Source organism: Centrocercus urophasianus, unplaced genomic scaffold (assembly GCF_019232065.1).
Source record: "Centrocercus urophasianus isolate 14NV4802_14NV808 unplaced genomic scaffold, USGS_Curo_1.0 seq_11, whole genome shotgun sequence".
NCBI lineage: Eukaryota > Metazoa > Chordata > Aves > Galliformes > Phasianidae > Centrocercus > Centrocercus urophasianus.
In genome coordinates this window covers 57498779-57521675 of record NW_024884253.1, presented here as the reverse complement: position 1 = coordinate 57521675, position 22897 = coordinate 57498779, and positions in this window count along the sequence as shown.

Here is a 22897-nt window from a genome sequence, read left to right as displayed (position 1 = left end):
TAACAGATTATTTTCTGAAAAGATATCCAGACGCTGATTTTAGTTTCATTAGTATGGTGATAGGCATTATTACAATGCGTATTATTGTTATTATTATGATATTTTTGTTGGTGTTGTTATCTCAGATTTTTGAAAGATCTCCAGAAAAATGTGTTGAAGCTGGTGCTAATAATTTCTTCCAGCTCCTAATGATTAAGGGTAGTGAGTAAACACATGCATTAAATTTAAGTGCCATTTTCCCTTGGATAAATATACGTCAAGTTTGTTTCACATAGGAAAGTTCCTGAATCTTACACAGTTATAAGCTGGAGAGATACATGCTTTGCTGAAGGGGAATAGCCTTTTGAGTTTGCTATTCAAATGTGTGTAGTTTTGAATATTGTAACTTCCACGTGGCAGAAGCACATTTATATTTTTAAAATATTATAGGAGGAACAAAACCAATCTGCCTTCTTTAGATCTTTTCACATGCCTTCCTAATTCTTGTTATCTTCTTCATCTCCGGTAAATCATCCTGCAGAACAGAAAATGAGTGCTATCTTGGGGGGGGTCTTTGCTTTCTCCGTAGTCACTTAAGGGACGGTAGACTGCCAAGTGTGAGAATTGCCCATAGTTGAACTGCTGTAGGAGATGATTTATGGGTTAAAGAAATTGTGGGGCGGTGTATGTGTAGGACTTATTCTTTCATAACCATTTTGAGCTCTTTAATGGGACTAGGCTGCACAAAAACTTTTGGGATAGTTTTCTACAGACAGTGAGTATCCTTCTCTGCTTCTTCATTTCCTCTTTAAATTTTCCAAGGTTGTTTCATTTTTGATGCTTTGTGAAAGCTTGAGGTGAATACAGTACTTACCTATTCTGGCATCCAAACTTTTCAAACAGTATCTTCATTCAAAAAGTCTTACAGTTCATTGAAGTGTATTTGTTCTTTTATTAGTACCTTGTTTAACACTTTTCAACCATTCAAAGTCAAGTTGTTGAGTATTTGGTGTTCAGTATTGTTAAATTATCATATTTTTTAATGTAAAGTTTTGAAATTGTAATTTATCTTGAAGACAGAAATGCATTTATTTCACAGTTTACAAGCAAGAAAGTCATGACGCAGTATTTGAAATGAAGATAAATCCCTAAATGAGACATATTTTCCATGGGAATATCTGAATTAGTTTTGCTGTGGTAAATTCTGAGTGTTATTTTTACCCACTAGTCTAAACATTTTATAAAAACCTTTTCCTCGTGACCTATTTCAGTGGAAGGATAAGTTGTCTGAAACCTTATAGGTTAGCTTCTTCTGATCAATTTTTTTGATAGATATGTTAATTATCATGAGTGTTGGCTCCACGGCTAATCCTAGAAATCAGAAAAGAAATGTGTCATTGCTAAATGACAGATGCAAAAAAGAAAGCCAAACAAGCATTAGGCATTCAATTAGGCACACCAAAACTGTGAGCATTAGGCACCAAATTTATCTGCCTTTTATATGTATATCCTTTGTGCACATGTAATTTTCACGAACAGCTTTGAATATACATGAAGCTGTTGCTATTCAGATAATACTTGTCTATGACCACAAGTTTGAGGAGCTTGTCTCACTTGTGTGAAAAAGCCCTGGGCAATGCTTGCAGACATGTATGTGTCGAAACAGTTGCTTCTGCTGCTAGGAACAGTGCAGTTTCCAGTCTACTCCCAGGTCAGCTCATTGACATACGTAGTAGACCTTTGGATGGCCCTGAGCAACTTGATTATGTAGGAAAGATGATATAGTTGGAGAAGAGGTTACAGCAAATAACTTAGTTTCCTGCAGCAAACTTAAGGTTCCCAAACATCAAATAACAGAATTATATATTACTTAAAATTACAATCTCCTCGGTCTCTTATGCCCATTTCATGAGCTTTTTGAATATTTAACATTTTTTTTTTCATAGCCAGCAAGAAATTTTGGAATCCTCCCTTGGGAAAAACTGTAATTACTTTTCTAACATTAAAACCTCGGGTAGTAGTTCTAGTTCAATGGATTGCTTAAGAAAAATTGTTTTTTAACTTGATTTCAGGACTTTTGGAAGAGACTTATGCTGTGGCATTGTCTGTCCAATCAGTTCTACTCTAACGTATTCTGAATTTGTTGGACAAATTCAACCAAGTCTGAGTTACTTGTAAGAGTTCTAGATTACTTTATGTCACATAAAAATTAGGGGCAGCATGGAAGAGAGAGACTTGAATTAACATACTACTGAAGAAAGGGCAGGTAGGAAGCAAACAAGATATTCTACTGGACAGCTGTGGGCTGAGTTTGGGTTTGGAATATCTACAGTATATGTGCTGTCTTACCTGGTGACTTGATGAAGAAGGTGATGTCAAGTAGCATTATGCAGTGAAGGGAACCATTCATTTGCAGAAGTGCTCATTTGACTGTCATTGCTATAGCTGGCTCAAAAAGAGATTCTGAAAACCAATATCATATGCTTTATTAAAGTCAAGTCTTAAGTAAGACTCTGTATAATCATTTTAATTTCTGAGGCTTCAAAGTAATCCTAGTAAATACATAAAGAAAATTTATTGTAAGATGTTAGCACCATTTTTCTCGATTATCACTTACTGAGGTCTCAAAGTACTCACTTCGAAGTGCATATAAGCCACTTTTTTTTTTTTTTTTTTTTCCTTGCCACAGCATCCAGTAACTTGATAAAAGGCAGATTATACTGATCTACTGTGAGGACTATCTAAAATATATGGTTATTTTGCATGTCTACTCCATACGATTTTGAATTATTCCGGGACTGCAGGTGATTAGTATAATTTTGTAGTACAGGTACAAGAATGCACTTTTTTTTTTTAAATAATATTTTGCTTCAGTAAGAAGCATGGGCATGCCAGAAAGGGAGCTTTCACACTTAAGGCTATAAAGGACTCATGCTCATTTGGCATTTCTGCCAGGAGGATCTCTCTAAAGATCTGGTCGTTGATGAGGCACGATGAAGCACTGTACTTAATGGTCTCTGGTAGGTCACCACAATGCTGTTACACCACACAGTCTTTGCTTCTGAATATACTGCTGTCTTGTAGGCAATCTAAAGCTAATCTAAAGCTGCTGAACCTGGTGTACCAGCAAGATACCTAATGCTTTTGCTGGGGAAACTCTGGTGCGCTTATTTTAGTGGAGAAAATACAGTGGAGATTAGTCTGTTGACAGAGATGGATGTTTTTTAGTCCCTGTGAAAGTTCAGATGCAGACAAGTTAGAGAATCCCAATTACAGCTCTGTTATGTATGCAAACAGAGGGATAAACTTATCAACTAGATTATTTGAAGTTGCTATGTACTTGATCTTTAATATCCTGGTGGTTTGGAAGGACATGATGAATTTTCTAAAGCAGGTCTGCAGAGCCACTTGGAAATATAATGCTTATTAACTAAGCAGTGCTGTGTGGTAGAAGTTGTGGTCCTCCATCAGCATCTTCTGTTGCAGTGCATCTTTTGCTGTGTAACCTCACGTGACTTTTATTGCAAGCTGACTCCTCAGCAGGTAGCATGTCCCACCTTGGTGCTCCACAAGGTTTTAAGACTGATCAGTGCTCCAGAGAGATTTGGGAATTATAGATAGAAGATTATCCAAGTTCTTAAACTGCGTGGCTGACAGTGTTAAATCAGCCTGATACCAGAAGAGACAGCTTTCATGGAATCACAAAACAGTTGAGGTTGGAGGAAAGATTGCTGGTTCAACTGCCTTGCTGAAAGCAAGAGCATGCTGAAAGCTAAAGCTTGGTGCTTGGGATTGTGTCTGGTTGGGTCTTGAATATGTCCAAGCACTGTGATTCCCCAGCTGGCCTGTATTTAAACTGGATTTCCTGAATGTATACTCACAAATAAGACGTGCTCCCTTACCACCCTCCTCTAAATGGGCCTTTGCTAGACTTGCTCCAGTATCTCTGTGTTTGCCTCACTCAGCACTCCAGATGTGATCTCATCACAGCTCACCAGTACAGAATAATCACCAGCATCCTGATAGCAATGATCTTCCTAATGCAGAAGGCTGAACTGATAAACCATTGATGGTTCATTTTCCACCTGTTAACCAGTAATTCCATGTCCTTTTTTGCAAGGCTGCTTTGTAGCTGGCCCACAATGTGTACTGGTGCATGGCGTTATTCCTCTTTTAGGTGGCTTTGCAGTTTCCTTTATTGTTTTCTGGACATTTCTGTTGGCCCAATTCTCCAGCTAGCTGAGGTAGTTCTTGTATGACAGCACACCTGTTGGACCTATCATCCATCCGTGTCATCTTAGTATGGCCTGAATATGTGCTGAATGTACACATTATCTCATCTTACAGATCATTAATAAAGATGCTAAATGGTACCAGACCTTGTGTTAGCTCCTGGAATACACCACTGCTGACTGGCACTCATCTGGTCTTCATGCAGACCAATGGGTAACAACTTCCGATCCCAATAGTTCAGCCAGTTTTAAGTCCAACTCTCTGCCCATTTAGCTAGTCCCTTCTTCATCAGTTTATCTGTGAGGATATGATGGGAGAGAGTACTGACAATATCAACACTGCTGTTCCTTCGTTTACCAAGCCAGTCACCTCATTGTAGAAAGCTATCGGGTTGGTTAGGCATGAATAGGTTTAGAAATGGTTCCCAGGGGGATTTACTCCCTCAACTTTGCAGGCACTGACGTAAAGTTCACAAGCCATAGTTCCCTGCATATTCCTTCTTGATTTTTCTGAAGAAAGCAATGACACTGGCTTTCTGCCAGTCCTGAGGAACCTTGCCCGATGCCTGTGATCCTTCAAAGACTGTGGCCTTGCAATGACACTGACAGTTCCATCAGTCCTTGTGAGTGCATCCAGTCAGAACTCATGGACTTGTGTATCTCCAGCTGCTTAAAATGTTCCCTAACCTGATCATCCGCGATGTATGGGAAATCTTAATAGCTTCAATTGCTCTCAGTGTCCTGGGATTCCTCAGGGAAAATGTTATCAGTAAAGACCAAGACAAAGAAGGCAATGCATATCTTGGACTTTTCCACGTGGTTTATCACTAGGTGTCCTGACCATTCAGCAGCAGGCCCACATTTTTCCTTCTTTTTTCTGTTGATGTACTTAGAGGACCCTACTTACTGCTTTTTGTGTCCTCTGCTAGATCTCTCTTTTCTCCAGAATGTTGAGCCATTGGTATTGTTCCAAAAAGAACCCTGAATAGGCTATAGTCTGCTCTTCTGCAGTCCAGTGTTGTGATCTAGCTTTTTGTTTTTTGTTTTTTAACTTCTCTCAGCATCCTGAATTCCACAATCTTATGTTCACTGCAGTGACCACTGCACTTCTTCTCTTGCACACCTTTATATGCACAGCTAAAAGGCAGGTGGAGACCTCTGCATGGTGGGTTTACGTGTGCTGCTTGTTCCCAGAAATTTTAAGTGACATGCATTTATATTTGAAAAAGTTTCTTATCAGATGGTACAAGCTTGTAAGGACTGCTGCCGTGTTTCTGAAGAAAACATGCTGGCAGAAAAGGACCTGGGAGTGCTGGCTGACAGACAACTGAACATGAGCCAGCAGTATGCGTAGGCATCCTTGTCTGCATCAGAAATCATGCAGCCAGCAGGAGCAGGGAGGTGATCATCCCTCTGTACTCAGCTCTGGTGAGGCTGCACCTCAGTGCTGTGTTCAGTTTTGGGCCCCACACTGCAGGAAGGATATTGAGTTGCTCAAGTCTGTCCAGAAAAGAGCAGCAAAGCTGATGAAGGGATTAGAAAACAAGATATTTGAGGAGTGGCTGAGGCTGTTTAGTCTGCAGAAAAGGAGTCTGAGGGGAAGCCTCATTGCTCCCTACGAATACCTGAAAGATGGTTGCAGTGAGGATGCTGTTAGTCTCTTTTCTCGGGTGAGAAGTGATATGATTCAATGGCCTTAGGTGGTACCAGGGGAGATTTGGATTGGATATCAGGAAAAACTTCTTCACAGAAAGCAGGGTTAGGCATTGGAGCAGACTGCTCAGGGAGGAGGTGGAGTTGCCATCCCTGGAGGTATTTAAGAGATGTGAGGATGTGGCAACAGTGGGCATGTATTTATCATGGACATGTAGTGTTAGGTGGATGGTAGGACTTGATCTTGAAGGTCTTTTCTAACCTAAATGATTGTAAGATTCTAAGTTGATATACGAAGTCAAAACCTTGTAGGACGTTTGTGCAGTCCACATTCCAGTTGTTTAGTGGTAAGAGTGGTGTTTATCCATTTATAGTTGCTGATAAACAGAGAATATATCACTCGTATAAAAGAATTAGTATTGAGTCTCCAAGGAAAAAGGGATTCTCTAGGGAAGGGACAAATCTTGAAATTATCTGAGCTTGTGAGAGGAAAGAAAAGCTTTGACACATACTGGGAAGGCAGAGGAGGACTGAGACTGAAAGCTGGCTGAAGAGCTTGGAGATGGCTGTGGAGAGTAGGGAGCAAAGACACAGCCAGGCCTGCGTGATTTCTTAGGATCAGGAGGGGACTGCACGTGGTTTACATGGTTGCAACCCAAAGACAATGACCTGTCAGACTGTAAGAAAGCACACAGGAAAGGCTGCGGTGCAGAAGGATAAAATAACAGAGGACTTTCATTTCTTTCTTACCTCATCTCATGGCTTATTTCTGTTCTAAGGACTTAATTCTAGTTTGAATGTTAAAAGAATCTGGCTTTTCCCTTGAAAATTTTCAATTTTAGGATGTCAAATTTAGGAGTGATGTTGTTAATTTTACAACCTTTAAGCTAATCTGTATCACAGTTCCCAAACCAGATCAAACTTCTGTCCCTGGCTCACCTGAAAAATTTCAATGCCAGGTTCTCCCAGGTTCTCAAGAACTAGCCATAATTTTGCCCTTTTCTAACCACATCTAGACTGCATCACCACAGTGCAGATTTAATTCTAAGTATTTAAGGAAATTCCTTCTTTAATTAGTTTTCCACATGAATGTTGCATTGCCTCAGTCGCCTGCAACACATGAGTCAAACTTTTGCAGAGCAATGCTAAATGTATCCTGTTGATTAAACCTCATTTTCAGAATGGAATTCATCCTGAGGAAATATTAGTACTATCCAACACCATTCCTATGTGACAAATGATTAAAGAGCTACTTTTTTTTTTTTTTTTTTCCAAGGTTTATTTACAACTGAAGCAATTCTTCTTGGTAGAACTAAAATTTTAAGTACATCCTAACAATTATTCCTTTTTCAGTCAAGAAAGCAATTAAAAATTAGTTTGGAAAAGCTTTTCTCTCTGGCTACCATCTCAAATTGTGAAAATATCAATGTTTTGGATGGTTGTTCATTATTGCAACTCTGGAAGGACAATAAGCTTCTTTCACTTCATTACTTCAAAACAGCAGTGAAACTGCATTAGAAATATTTGTAATAGAAATAATGTAACAAATATTTGTAGAAATATTTGTTTATTTGTATAAATATTTGAGAAAAGTATAGAGTGTTCAAATAGTCTTGAAAACTGATAAGCTTTTATACCAAAGAACCAAACAAGGATTTTCCAGAAACAGTAAGTCATGGCTCTCTTATGCCCAATGTAAGTCATTATTCAGCTTTAAAACCTGTGTAATCATTTTTGTAGCCACTTTTTTTCATTCGCCAAAAGAGTTATAAAAGACTTTTCAGTCCTAAATATTTGGAACAACTGAAGCATTGTGGAAAATTATTATCTGAACTATTAGCTAAAATAACTTCATTGTCTTATGAATGCTGAAGTTGAAGGGATCTTGAAATGTTTCTCCACTGTTCCCAGTTACTTTTCTATGTTAGGTGAAGATTGCTTAATTGCAGTTTTTAATTTCTTTGAGAATGGTGAGGTTGGAATCGGTGCTGTGAATGACTAAACAAAATCACAACCACCTGCTCTTCTGTGTGCTGGAGTTAATGATGTAATGCTGGCTCTGGAAGGCAAGCTCAAAAAAAAGCTTATAACGGAATCTTATGTCAGCTATTTCTTAAAAACATTTCACATTAAAGCAGGAAAAATACCAAGCATTTCATTCACCTTTCAAATACCTGAATTTGTATTTAAGCTGAAACAACAAAATTAAGGCTAAACTGACCCATCTGCTTCCTTTGGAAAAATGTGCTGGCTTTTCAGGAAACCACAGTTTTTAATGACTGACTGAACTTCCAAGGACAACCTTTGCTCCAGGAATGTTAGGGGAAGGTAAGCGTTTCAGTTGTATACCCATTATGTGAGCCCTGTATAAGGAAACTGTCCAATACTTTATCCTTAAAATCAGTATTATCAGTATTATCAGTTTTATCTCAATAAACTGAAGTTGATAGTATAACAGTGAGGGCAACAGCAATGATGAATGAGAGAAAATTGCATGAGAAATAGTATTTCTATTTGCTATTATGTTTTCACCCATGAAAGATGATGAGCCAACTTCTGAGGCAATTAAAAGCTTGGTTGTCAAGATTATGGCATCCCATATGGATTTCTGGTATCTGTAGTGCTAGTCCTCCCTTTAATCAGAACAAAACTGATCTCTTTAAGCTGTAACAAACATATAGGTGTCTATAAAAAGTGACAGTAGTTTCAACTTGTACAGCTTTCAGCCATTAAGCTTGTTCTATTAGCTCAGCTCTCTGTAAGGAGTCTACTCGTGAACGTATTACATGTATTTGTTCAGCTCTTGTATTAAAATGACAAATAATAATGTATAGAGGCTCTTCTTGGGCAGGCGAAGAGAATATATTTGGGTGCTTTAATGAACTTTGGAGGTTTTCTAATTGATTGCTCTTTGGTTTATTTTTTTGGGGGTGGGTTTTTTCCTAATCAGCTTTTAGAGCTGTGGTACTCAAATCCAACTTCTTTATTACAATTAAGGTCTAGTCACTGCTGTCTAGACTGGAGTAATTATGTTGGTTGTTTTCCTGTAATAACCCTATTGATATGCCCCAAAATAGCAATGGCCATTCTTTTTTTTTTATTTTTTCAAATAGTTGATGTCAGCTGATCGTACAAATAAAGGACCATCATCCATTACATGTACTCTGATTTTTGCCATAAAGGGATGCTGTGCTTTAAAGATGAAATTGCCTTGAAAGGGAAGGGAAGGTTTTAGTGTAAATGACATTTTTCAGCCTCACTTGGGGAAACCAACATCGTGTAAGCTCTACATATCGGGTTCTGTGGCTCAAGGGAATTGTGTCTGCTGTTTTCTTTGTCTCTCCTGGCTAAAGGATGAAGGCAAGAGCTGGGTTCTAATGATTTTCAGGCCAAGGGCAAATTCACTTCTGGTAAAAAACTACATTTTAAAACCTTCCCAATAAATTGGATATCAGCCCAAACTTTACTGTGTTATTTTCTGCTCTGACGTTTTACAGAAAGCTGTCTTACTTATGCAAGGCACCAAAAGGACCTGCTTCTGGGCACTGAGAGTTGTGTTACATGTTGTAACAGTGTGACTGTAAGATTAAGTCCCTGTCTGCTACTGCCTGGTCTTGGACATCTTCTGAGATGATTCCAGAGGATCACTGGCTATCTGCATGGCAAGAAACACTTCTGTGTTAACTGTCAGTGCACAAATTGATCTGTCAGAAACAGTTTCCTCAGGCCTGTGATTAGATCCTTTTGACATCAAAACCTCTCCTAAATAAACTTGTTAAGGTAACGTGTCCTATCCATGTTGTCAGCTTAATTCAGAATTTTTACACTTTTCCTCAATTTGGAGATCTCCAACTCACTCTTTAGTCTTAATGTGAATGAAAGGACTGGATGGCAATTTCACAAAGCTGTTCAGATTCAAGGTGTGTATTTTGAAATGGAGCTGTACTCTGGTTTTGTATAGGTTCAAACATTTGTCATTAGTTGGAATATGTATCAGAGTGGACTGATCTGGCTGTTTTCTTCCCATGTATGTGTGGAGAAAATTACCTCTAATAGAAGACTTTCGGATGCTTCTGGTATGTCGGGAGGGGTGACAGCATTGTGAAATTGTATGACTTGATGCTGTGTCCCCTTCCTCAGAAGATTCCAGCTTGGGTGGTTGAGCTAGATGATTTTAGTGGTCTTTTCCAACCTCAATAATTCTATGATTCTTCCAAGCATGCACTGTATGAACATCTAGAGAGTTCTCATTGACTATTAGCAGCAATCATGAGAAGCCTTGGGTACTAGAGAATGACATAGCTGGATTTTGCCTGGGCATATTGCAGTGAAATACAGGAGGAAGTCTGGTACAATGACCTCTGCCATTAGATACTTAATGCTTAGCCTTATACCTGCTGCTGTGATCAGGGCAATGCCAGCCAGCCAGACTGCTGCCCTGTAGGAAGAACAATTTCTGAATTTCCCTGAGAATGGTGTGACTCTGCATCATCTGCACATTGTGCTAACTACACAAAAATCCTTCACACGTGCATGTTTGGGTGGAGAGACTTACCTTTTTTTTTTTTCCCTTTTTTTTTTTTCTGCTTGTTTGTTTCATTAGAATTCATGACTTGAAACAGCAATAGGCCACAATATGCATACATTTGGAATTGAAAGACTTGCTACAGCTAAAGAATTCACACAAAATCATGTGAGAGGGAGACAGCCACATGACCAGCTTTGAATGTATGTTTCCCACACAACAGAAGCCACAAATATGTGCAACTGATGAACTGCTAAACCAAACACTGTTGGTGGCTGTTGCAGCTTCACGTATGTTGCTCTGCTTGACCACTTGCTCTGTAAGGTCTGCTAGAAGGCTGTATTTGTTTCAGACCTTTCAGAGTGTCTGGGCCAGTAGTCCTACAAACAACTCCTTGTTTTCCCATTTCCTTGACCCCATTGCCAGGCCCAGGCAAAGAGACTGCCATGGGTGGCTGCATGTAATCTCACAGGCTGTGCATCTTAAGTTGACCTCTGCTATCTGATGAGTGCATCAGGCTGGGAGATGGGAGACCAGAACTGTCTTCTTGACTCTGCCAAACTGCTGGTGTTTCATGGCTAATCTCTTTCAGATTCCTTGTCATCTCAAACAAGGGATAATGCTCTCCTGGGAATACTTCCACCTAGAAGAGACAGGCAGCTCATCAAAACCATATGGTTAGCACTGTATATGTTACTACAGAAGGTACCACATACTTGCTGCAGAAGTAAGAGCTCCTTGTCTCTAACACATCCATTTGCTTTTTTTTTTCTTTCCTGTTTTTTTCCACAGTATTTGATCATGGATTCCAGCCACTCAGTTTTAAAGCAAAGCACAGCTGAGTGGCTTCTATTAAGATGCATTTAGTCAGAGAGAGAAGTGGTTGGAAACTGTGCACAGTGCATTCATACTTTCCAGAATATTTTTTTGCTATTAGAAAAACAGAAAAAAAAATTTTAAAAAAAAAAAAGTAGAGAATACTTTAGGCCTATTTTTATTAGTGGGATTTGTGAAAATTTAAGATTCTATTGTTTGGGTTTTTTTTTTTTTTATTTGTAAAACTGGTACTCCTCCAGGGGGAGAAATGAGGTTGATCTCTGTTGTCAAGAGGCCCCAGAACTTGAGAGAAGTGTGAGAGAGAAAAAACACTCTGAATTATATGAGCAAAGAGAGAAAAATATAATAAAGAATGGGGAGAAAAGAATGAGAAATGATGGCTCATTTTTGCATATGTATTCCATAGTAATAATTTGCTGACAGTGTAATGCCAACATCAATAATGCATATGTACGTACTGAAGTATATGAAATTAACACTCACAGAGGTTCTCCTTCTACCTGTGTCTAGGCTGATCAGTAAGATTACTGTTCTTGGACAGAACAGTAAGTTTATGGCTAGTCCTGAGTGCAACAGCTGTGAGAGCTGCAAGCAAATGAATAGACCATAGCCTAGACTCTGGCCTAAAATTATGTTGATGCAGCAGAAATTACTGGACATGAAATCGGAAACTCCTGAACGTGATACAACAAAGTAAGAAGCTGACAAAAGTTGCATGTATTTCCATCAGTTGCATGTATTGCCCAGAGTCACCTGGGTTTCTGTATAGAGTGTGTTTACATTACAAACCTCTGGGAAAAATAGCAGGGCCAATTGATGTTTATTTGGGAGAAAATGAGCATAATAAATAAAAAGAGAGATTGAGAGGATAAAAAAGAAGGGATATCAAGTCTTAGTGCTATCTGAGGATTGCTCTTGGGCAATCCTCTGCTTGATCATTGTGTCTCAAACCAGGACAATCAAATAAACCTGATCTGACCATTCCATGTGCATCAAAACTGCTTCCCTAGTGAGAAGGACCAGGGGAACAGCTTGCTTTCCTTGGTCATCCAGGGACACTTGAGACATCCTGGTATCACTGTGACTATGGCTGTCTCAGGCCTGATGGTGTTGGCATCCTCCTAATGACATCCTACCAGCATCTAAATGTGCTGATGGAAAGCTTCGGTGTGCAATCACACCCAGCAGAGGCTCTTCCTGAGGGTGGTAGAATGAACTTCAAAAATTATCTGAAGTGGTTGGAAAGACCTCTCAACACCATCTCTTCTGCAGTTTGGCTTAAACATAATTCTCCCGACGTTCATTTAAGAGGCATGTGCTATCTCTGGAAAGTACTGCTTCATCAAAGGAGTTCTGGAAATAATTCTGGTCTATGAAAGAGGTGAGAGTGCTATGTGATTTTGTAGCTGATGTTCACACAACTACAAAAAGGAAAAGAAAAATGTGGGTAGAAGAATCAGCTTTGCATTGGTGGAATGATTCTTTTGTTTTCTTCTTTAATCCAGTTTAGTGTTAAGAGAGATCTCAGGAAGCTATGGTGAGGATGGACAGGGTGGGTGCAAGTATAACCTTTAGGAAGCAGCAGTTTTCCCCTCTCTTAAATCTGTTCTCCCAGAGCATACCAAGCATCAATTATGGCTCAGCTCTGGCAGCAGTGGGTCCCTTTGGAGCAGCTGGAGCTGGCTCTGATCTGACAGACAGGAACTACTGGGCGCACCTCACAGAGGCCACCCTCTGACCCCACTATCTTGCCATGTAAGCCTAATACAATCTGACTGGAAAAGGGAGCAACTGGGTGGGACTCCTATTTGTCGCCTGGCACCCGTGTCCCAGCAGTCCCAACCAACCCTTTGGGAAGAAATCAGAAGATTGCAGTGGTGGGAAATGAGACAAAGTGGTAGGAAACTGCCTTTGAGGTCTCAAAGAGTGCATGGACATCTCTGCTCTGGCTTACTCAAAGCCAGGCAGCAGAACAGGATATACTGCACAACAGGAGCTCAAGGTAAATTGCTTGAAAATTAACCCTTCTCCTCCATGGATGAACCAGAAGGGTTTTTCCCCACCAAATGACCTAGTTTGCAGCTACCTGGCAGCCCTGTCTGCATTCGTGCAGGCTTAGATATGAGTGCTGTTTACAACCAGCTATTTGCAACCTTCTTGGCTAACAGAAATACTTTCAAGACTTGGCAGGTAGCTCTGGACTACTTGCCCACATGGGCATATGAGCATGCTAGCAGGTACGCCTAGATGCATGGAAAATTTCTTATCTTTCCCACATCCAAAATTACACCACTTCCCCATACATTTTTTTTAATGTTTAATATGATTTTCAATTTGTATTAAATTCCAACAGTGTTCATTCTTTTTTTTTTTTTCTTTTTTTTTTTCTTTTTTTTTTTTCCTTTCCCTATCTGTGGCATTTTAAGATCAATTACAGAGCTTCTCACAATTCAATTGAGGTAAAAACGTCTGACAGTCATGGAGAGGAAGTCTTCCTCCTCCTATTTTATTCTGTCACTGTTGTGACAGACTGTAATGGTTTGTAGGATGGTGGGAAGCAACTCTGAGGAGCACTGAACTCAGGAACAGTGAGTTTATTCCCTCTGAGCTCTCTAAAAACACCCCAGTGGACTGATGGAAAACTGCTTCCTGAGGCTGAACATTTTTCCTTCTGGAGATGAGGGGATGCTTGAATTCAGTATTTCTGAGTTCAGAACTCAAAATCGGAACTCAGATTCTATGCACAACTCTTGCAGTGTTCTGCAGTCAGAAGATTCAAAGTGTGGGAGGGTCCTCTGTTACTTGGGTTTATGTCTTGTTTTCATTTATATTGTAAAGACCTAGAGAGTTTATCTTACGTATATGTTTTTAACTGCCATAGTGCTTTCTTATCAGCTATCTTCTAGTAGGCCTGTCTAAAACGTGCTCATGCTTGGAACCACACTTGTTCTTGTAATTGAAGACAGAGAAACCACTGAATCCTGAGAAGCCTTCTCAGTCAGTGAAAACCTTCTAGCTCTGCACATAATGATGATGTCTTGCAGCAAAGTAGCTTTTTGGGAAAGTAGGGAGTGCTACAGGGCAGTTCACACATCTGAGAAGAACCCATTGGTCAAGAGGTGGGAGCCATGCCAGGGAGTACTTAGTACTGTGTAGTGCCGCTGGCTTGGCCTTCATGATCTAGCTCTGGTGAATTTAAATGTGGAGGTTCAAAATGATCTGGGTCATTTTCTAGGGGCTGCTGCCTCTCTGCAAAGGTAGCACAGCAAGATTCATGTCAGTTCCTTGGTTGGCCCAGATTACTATCCAGTATTTCAGTGGCACTCTTACTATGATTTACTTAAGGTAGATATAAGGTGCCTATAAACATCCCTACCCCACTGACCTGCTTGGTCTGGGAACCTTGTGCTTGTGTTAAGTTGGTATTAGCCAGTTAGTTATTTGATAGCTCTGGCTATGCAGGCTGTTGCTCACTACATACTTTTCTGGCCATTTGCACCCATTTTTGTATGTGAAGCTTTTGCCTCATCTCTTCAGATTAGGGACATTTGTTAGCTGCTGAATTGCAATGGTTGGCAGCTGTCTTGTCTCTGAATAGAAAGTACAGGTATCTGTTTTATATTACTGACAATGTCTGTTCCTTATGGCTTTCACACCTCTTACTTGCTGTGACAGGAGCATAGGCCTGTTCTTAGGATAGCTGCCTCATCAGCATCTCAGTGAGTCTGCAGTAACAAACCTCTGATCCAGAAGGAAAAACAGAGCTAAGGAAATGAGATATGGGAGGCTTGCAAGGCTGCTGCTGAAACATCAAATCATAGCTACATCGTGCATGCAGCATGTAAGGAACATCCTTATATTGCATGATTTCATATGATCCCTTACAAATTGAAAAGAAAGCATTAAGAATATAGAATTGGCTCTGCAGCACGTTTCTTTTTTATTCAGATATCTCCTGGCTTGGAGCTTAAACTGTTAACAAAAGTACCACAGGCAGCAAGATCTGCTCTGTGCATGTATGTGTGTTTATGCGCTTATGTGTTTGTAAAGTACTGGAAAAGCCTTTGACAGAAGGAGTCCCACACTGGCCACATAGGGAAGGGCAACTTGAGTTGTGTTTTCCCTGTCACAAGGCATCCAGAAGGTCATGAGGCACCGGTGCTCATTAGGAGAATTTCTCAGCACCCTCTAACAGCACACAGAGCTCCTAAGGAGTGGTATGCTTACCCTTGCTGTCTGAAATACAGCTTTATGTGAACCTTTCAACCCTCAGGTGGCTTCTATCTAAGGATTCAGTTGTGTAAGAAATAAAATTAATTGTTACCTGGCCCCAGTTAAATGGATGATCAGAAAAGCAATAGTGTTTAGTCACAAAGCCAGTAGAAGCAGTTTGGCATGAGGTGGACTTATTTTGTCAGATTTCTTTCTGGAATGATAAAGGATGGAAGCTGAGAAGGTATGACACACCAGCTGCACAAAATAAGCCTTCCTGCATCTTTCCTTCCTGAGCAGATATGTTCTGAACCAGTGGAACAAATGTTCTGCGCTCTCAAAGGCAAAAACTGCTTTGGAAACCAAAGTCAAACCCATGGAAGGGAAACGGAGGCTACCAATTTTGTTGCAGACCTCCACCTCATTTCTGGAGTCCTGTCTGAGATTTTCAAATACATGGTAAGTGTGTTACTGCATGGTGGCTGGAACTTTTAATTTATTGAAAATCTAGTGATTACCTCTGATGAAGAACAACAATGGGTACTTCTTTATGTAGTTTTATAGATCTCTACTTCCAGTATTTCTACTGCTGACTGGATGAGTTTTCAGTCAACTGATTTGCTGGTTTTAGCCTATGAGAAAAGGAATTGCCTTGTAGCAGGTGAAGCAACTGTTCTTAATAGTTTTGTATTTTAACAATTCAAACACTCTTCAGAAAATGAACAGATTAACTACTTGAGAGAAGTGGTATTTTAGCTGAGCCCTTTTTTGTTCTTGGTGACCTTAAGGAAGGGGGTCTGCACAAATGTCTGAAAGAAAACTAGCTTCCTCTATTATTGTCCCCTTAGAAGAGCTGCACTTGAGTGACTAAGTTAAATAACACAAGCAAAAGATGATGATTCATGCTGCTTTTCCTGATAGTTTCTAATGTTCAAAAGCCAGTATCACAGCTGCAGCTTTGAATAATTGCGTGGGGAAGAGAATAAAATTATAGTAGGTATGTTAGCGTAATGTTCCCAGTGTGCAGCCCGTGTATGTGATTACCTAATATTCCTTACCAGCTGTTTCTTAACATTAGTCATAGTGATCTAAAACAATCACCTTCTCTTCATTTATCTCAGTAAACATTGTTCTTTTTGAAGAGGTAAGCTGTTTAGGAACAAAAGTTGTTCCCTTCAGCTCTTTCGTGTGCATGTCGTAATTGTCTTGAATTGGATGCAGCTATAGCCAACTTCATAGGTAACAAACAGGCAAGAAGCATTTAAATATGGTAATAGCTATATTTGAGTAGCATTATGAATGTGTTTCATAATGTAGTGGGGAAAAAAAGACTTTGTTCTCATGCCAGAGAAAACAAAAATAAAATAATTAAATGTTTTCACCTTTTTATTTAACACTACATTTCTGTCTTTCCAAATGGCACTGAGATTTTGCAATTCATTTATTGTCTTTTCATTTGAAGTTGCTTATACTGTTTAACTGTTTTGGTTTTATTTCAGACTTGTACGGCCATCATTCATAACCTGCTAGCATCTTGCTTCTGCCCCGCTTACTGATGATGAGCTGTGCTTTCTTTCAGTTTACCTCCCAATAAAGTCAGTGGTATGTGCATTCTCAAACACACTGGAACACATTCAGTGGAGCAAAATGCTGCTCAGGGAGAGTAGAATCTGCTCAAGGTGTGTCCGGAGGGGAAATGGCAGGAGTGCTGGTGAGACTGAGGAGGAAGCAAGTGAAGACAGGGCAGTGACCTCCCTCAACAGGACAAGTTGCAAACTAAAACATTCCGATAGCTGAACCCACAAGATTTGCTCCTCCTTCTAGGAGAAGGCCAGAGTCAAGATATAAAATGACATTCAGGGTCATAAGCTGATCATAAGTCACCTGGTCTGGGCCATGTGATCTCTAAGAGGGCTTTGTTTTTGTGTTATGTATTTGTCTATATGAGTAAGACTGTGGTTTTGACCAGCACTGAAGCGACTATTTCTCACTGCTTGGTCTCAGAAAAGACCAGATTGTTTGTATTGTGCTAAGCGGAAGCTGGAATTTCCTACCTGTTCTAGAGCACAAACCAGATGGATTAGTATGCTTTCTTGTCAGCTACCAGCAATAAGAAATAATTGCAAAAATGAAGTATTAATGAAACAGAATTTAGTAAATGTTTGGATTTGTTTATGAAAAAGCATTTAGGAAATGTTATTTAAAACTTTGAAAAAGCAATCAACCCAGAAGACAAACCACTGTGGCAAAATCATCAAACTTGGAATGTTTGGAGGTAAAATGTATGTTATTTGAAAGTTTGAAGGCTAGTAAGTAGTAGTATAACCCAGATATCAAGGAAAAATACAGAGAGGGGATCATTTGGAGTTTGACTAAAGGTGGGGAGGACTCATTAATATGTGATGTAGTGTATGTATGTGTCTCTTCATCACTGTGTAAATGGTGTGAAATCGAGGTTGATTTCTATACTGAAAAAAAGAAAGTGTTTTCTTTTGTCTTTCTACCTGCCTACTGAAATAGTGTCTGCTTCTCCTTCCATTGGTGTGTTCTGGCCAAGCTGATGGGCAACACAGAAGAGTCTTATTTTATCTTATCTGATTTTAGACTGTGGTTTTGTTTACTTTTTTTATTGCTGATAGAACAACCAGCAACTAAAAGAAATTCAAGTTACTTTCAAGTAGCAATACCTTGGCTGAATAGCCAAATCTTTTTAGAAAACAATTGTGTTAATGCCTGCCTAGAAAATGGAGTGTGCCATTTATAGACGGTTAAAAGCTTTCAGAACTGGAGTGCATTGGTCAGTACAACATGTTTTACTCTTAAAGTTATTTAATATATGGTGGATATCAATATATGACAAGGGATAATGTTTCTCTTTGTGCTTCCAGTTAGCTGCTTGCTGCAACACGAGAAGGGGATGCATCAATTGAAGCATATGTTAGGAAACCTGACAGCCTAAAATCCAAGGCATAGTGCTCAAATACAGAACTCACATCTTTGGTATAGGTAACCAGCTGTTATTTAACAGAAAGATACCACATAATTATTCATAGCAAAAATATTTTTAGTGAGCATATAAGCAATGAATGTATCTGTTCTAGAATATTTTTGAAAACAACTGTGTAAGGAAAACTTATTTTTGAGGACGCTTAATCCAGTGTACTCACACTCCTGTTGTTCACTCTACAGTATGTTCATGAAAAGTAACAGTGATAGCATCTGTTGTCATCATAGGATATTTTCAGCAGACCATTAACACACATTTATCCCACATATGCAGCCTTTCCTTCTCCTCGCCTCTTCCTCTGAGATAACTGCCCCTTCTTCAGTGTAAACATGTTGTGTTTACATAACCTGAACTCCAGAAGTTGAAAGGCATTCGTAACATATTTGAATCTTTTGCCAAATCCTTCTTGGCTGGAAGCATACAAAATGCTCTGGTTGGGAAATCCGCAGCATTCAGGGCTCTTGAAAATGAGTAGTCACTTCTCTTTAGTTTACCTGATTCAGCAAGGAAGTTCCCTGTAAACAAACTGTTAATATTTCTGAGATGCCAGCAAAGGCAGCAACCTATCTCCTGGATTTCTTCCTCTCAATCTGGCTGAATCAAACAAGGAATTTAAAAACTTGAATCTCAATTTTTCTTTGCTCTTTTACTTTCCTTTTGTACTAGCTGAGTGTTCATGATACACTCATAATTCATGTTCCCCTCACCCAATGCCCAAATAGATAATTCTGCTGTGGAATTTACCTTTTATTGGTGGAGACTTGCCTCATAGAAAAATGATGAAATAGTAACTATTTATCATCAAGCTAGTACAGACTGGGAGAACCTACTGTGATGACATGTCTTGGCCTCTTTTTCCACTTCTTGTCATCCAGCCTGTGGGTGTTTGGTTATCACTCAAAGCCTGACTGGGTCTGATTCACCAATCACTTGAGCTCTGGCTTATCAGCACTTTCTAACATCAATCTCAATGCAACACTCAGGGTTACATCTGTACATCTAGTCAGCAAGGTCTTCTACTGCTTCACACATCCTCTTTCCTCATAGCTGGAATTAATTATCAATACTAGTGCAACATGGAGTGTCAAGACCATTCAGAAAATAATAATTCAGTGATCTGTGATCAATTGCTGTTGTATTGGGTGATTCCTTCCAAACTGTATTTCCATAAATTCTGGTTGCTTCCTAGCTCTTGACAGTCATTGACAATCTTGATGATCATTGATAGTCACCTGAAATTCCTGTCTGTTTTGACCCCATGTAGGCAAAACTGCCTATTCAGTAACCTTGTCCTCCATGATCTGAAGAGAGTGTAATTAGTACATCTGTACTGAATGACTGCTTGAAGTGACCATAATGTTCAAAACAGCTTTTGGGTCACTACTGCTGTCTGTAAAATAATGGTAGTGCTCAGAACCTCATACTAAAATAAGTCTTGTTTTTACACTGATCTGCCCTGTTAGTATCTGCAAATCCCCTTGTCTTTAACAGCAATTTGATGGGTGAGGCAATAACAGGCTCTTTGTGATGCATTTCAACCTATGCATCATTGCAAGCTGTTCATTCCTTTGTTACTAATTGGTCGCTTACAATGAAACAGCATTACATCAGATGTAGTGCAGCTAGAGAAAGCTGTAGAAAAACATCTTAGTAATCATATTTCAGGGGAATCATAGAGTAAGAGCATAAAGTTTAATGACCATCTCCTCTGCAGTAAGGAAACAGACTGTTCTCGTCATTACTTGCTGAGACTTTGTAGTCTGGCCTCATCTTTAGCAGTAGTTTGAAAAGACACAGCTTGCATTTCATCTGATCCTGGTCTCTGGGTAAGTAAAGCATTGACCAAGATGAACGTTTCTGCTTGCACACATTGCCACGTAGATTTCCTGTACTCATGATACTGCTGTAAGAGCAAAAGTCCTTTTTGAAGATGTTAGTGAATAGTTCAGTTTTGTTCATGAATGCATTACGATTAAAGGGAGAAGAGGCAGTCATACATTCAAGCCACGTTTTAGGCTGGCAGTGAGAATAAAAAGCCACCAGGAGCAGTTAGTCTGAGTGACTTTGGCAAGTGCCAGAATTGTAGTGCTAAATGCATAAATTTCATGTAAATGAAACAATAAACCTGACAGGAAAGGCACTGTAGCTAAAATGAGGTCTTTTGATAACGTGCCCTCGCTGCCAGATAAGGAAGATACAGAAAGCTTCCTGGAAAAAGTGAATTAGGTGGTAAAATGTGCTTAGGCCTCCTGCTCCACAGCTGCAAAGTGTAACTATTGTACTACTGAGCAAAGACATTCAAAGTGGAACAGTTTGGGAGGTGTGATGCGTAGGAACAGGATGGAAGAGATGCACAGTTTCTTCCCTGTTACGTGTCCCAGAGCATATGTGACATCGCAGGTAGGCATCTGCAGTGCATGCCAAACTAGTTCTAACGTAATATGTACCATTCTGTCTGCATTCAAGTTACAAATTTATAGTGAGAATTATTGTTTCATCTTCCAGAAGATTTTTTAAATGTTTTGCAGTGTGACTGCCACATTTCATAAGGCAGAAAATAAAACACTAACAGTGGTCATACAGTAGATGGGAGCAATGCTGCCCTTTACCCTGAAACTTCTTGAGCTAAAACTCTGTCTTTAGTGTCAGGTCAGAACTCATGGGCCCTTTTAGCCTTAGAAACCTATGAATTACTTCAATAAATGTATCACTTGGCACACTATAGAGATTAATTCCAAAACCAGACACAGAGTTCTTTTGTATTTGTGTTACAGCACACAGATATAAAGAAATGAGAACAGGGCCAGCAGCAAAAGTAATGGCACTTAGAAAGTAGAACATATAAGAAAAGAGACAATAAAAAGTTATGAGAACATATTAATCACAGAGTCTCACCATCTGTTGACTCCATATATATACCCCATCCTACTGCTCCATATGGTACTTGAAGATAAATACATATATTGATGAATAACAAGTGAAAAATAGCACACAAAAGGTCTCACACACACGTAGTAAATAAGCATATGGCAGAATGACCCCATTTTGGTTTATCTGGTATGACCTCTCAGAATACACAGAGAAAGGAAGAGAAGTGATCAGAAAGTGAGCAAATGTGGAATTAAACAGACCTAGTGACTTCAGCTGGTGAAAGTTCAAAAACACAAGCTATAGAAGAAACCCTAACTGAACATACAGTGTAGAAATATTAAATCTCAAAAAGAATGGATGTCATACAACCACAGAACTCTGCCCAAGTGCTCTATCCAATGCTCATCTATCATTCTCTCTTCTATACACATCCAAGTGCAAGTGACTTTTTCTATAACAACACCTGTTTTGTTTTTTATGTGAAGACTTCTCAGTGGTGGAGTTGCACTAGAAATCATTGAAGACACTCTTGCTTCCTCTTTTTCTGTAGAAAACCCCATCTTTTGTTCAAGGTGGATCATGACTTAGCTAAGAACCGGGCCTTCTTTCCTGCTGTGTTTAGTACTGGTGAGGCCACACCTCAAGTGCTGTGTACAGTTTTGGGCCCCTCATTACAAGAAAGACATCAAGGCCCTGGAGTGTGTTCAGAGATGGGCAACGATGCTGTGAAGGGTCTGGAGCACAAGTCTTTTGGAGAGGGGCTGAGGGAACTGGGATGATTTAGTCTAGAGTGGAAAAGGCTTATGGGAGATATTGTCACTCTTTACAGCTACCTGAAAGGGAGGTATAAGGAGGTAGGGGTTGGCTTCTTCTCCCAGGTAACAGAAATAGGATGAGAGCTAATAATCTTAATTTGTGCCAGGCAAGTTTCAGGTTGGATACTAGGTACAATTTCTTCTCAGAAAGAGTGCTTTGGTGCTGGAACAGACTGCCCAGAGAGGTGGTGGAATCCCTGGAGATGTTCAAGAAATGTATGGATGTGGCACTGAGGATCATGGTTAGTGGGCATAGTGGGGATAGGTTGATGGCTGGACTAGATGATCTTAGAGGTCTTTTCCAACCTTTATGATTCTAGGGAAGATGTCTGCCTATAGGGCAGGTGGAAATAATGCTGCTCAGAAGGTGGATGATGTTTCAGAGGAGTTGGTAACACCCCTCAATCTTTGCTTCCTTTCCCTTTCTTCCCCTGTCTACTGAGTTCTTGGTAGGATGGAGAACTCCACTCTGTGCAACATGAATAAGGTTGGTCACTCATCTAAATGCTGCATTTTATTTCCACTCCCTGCCAGAAGAGAAACTTTTTTTCCCTTGATTCCTAGCTCTGGGAGCTGTACAGAGTCTTCTTCAGCACTTTGTTCTGGTTAGAGGAACCCATTTGGTAAGCATTCTGTGGCCATTTTCAGATGTTGATTTTGTGTTGTACAGTTCCATCATAGATTTTTGTCAAATACATAGTTCTGCAATCTTTCAGGGTTTGTTATATTTGTAATTAATAAATGGATAGATTGTTTAGAATTGTCC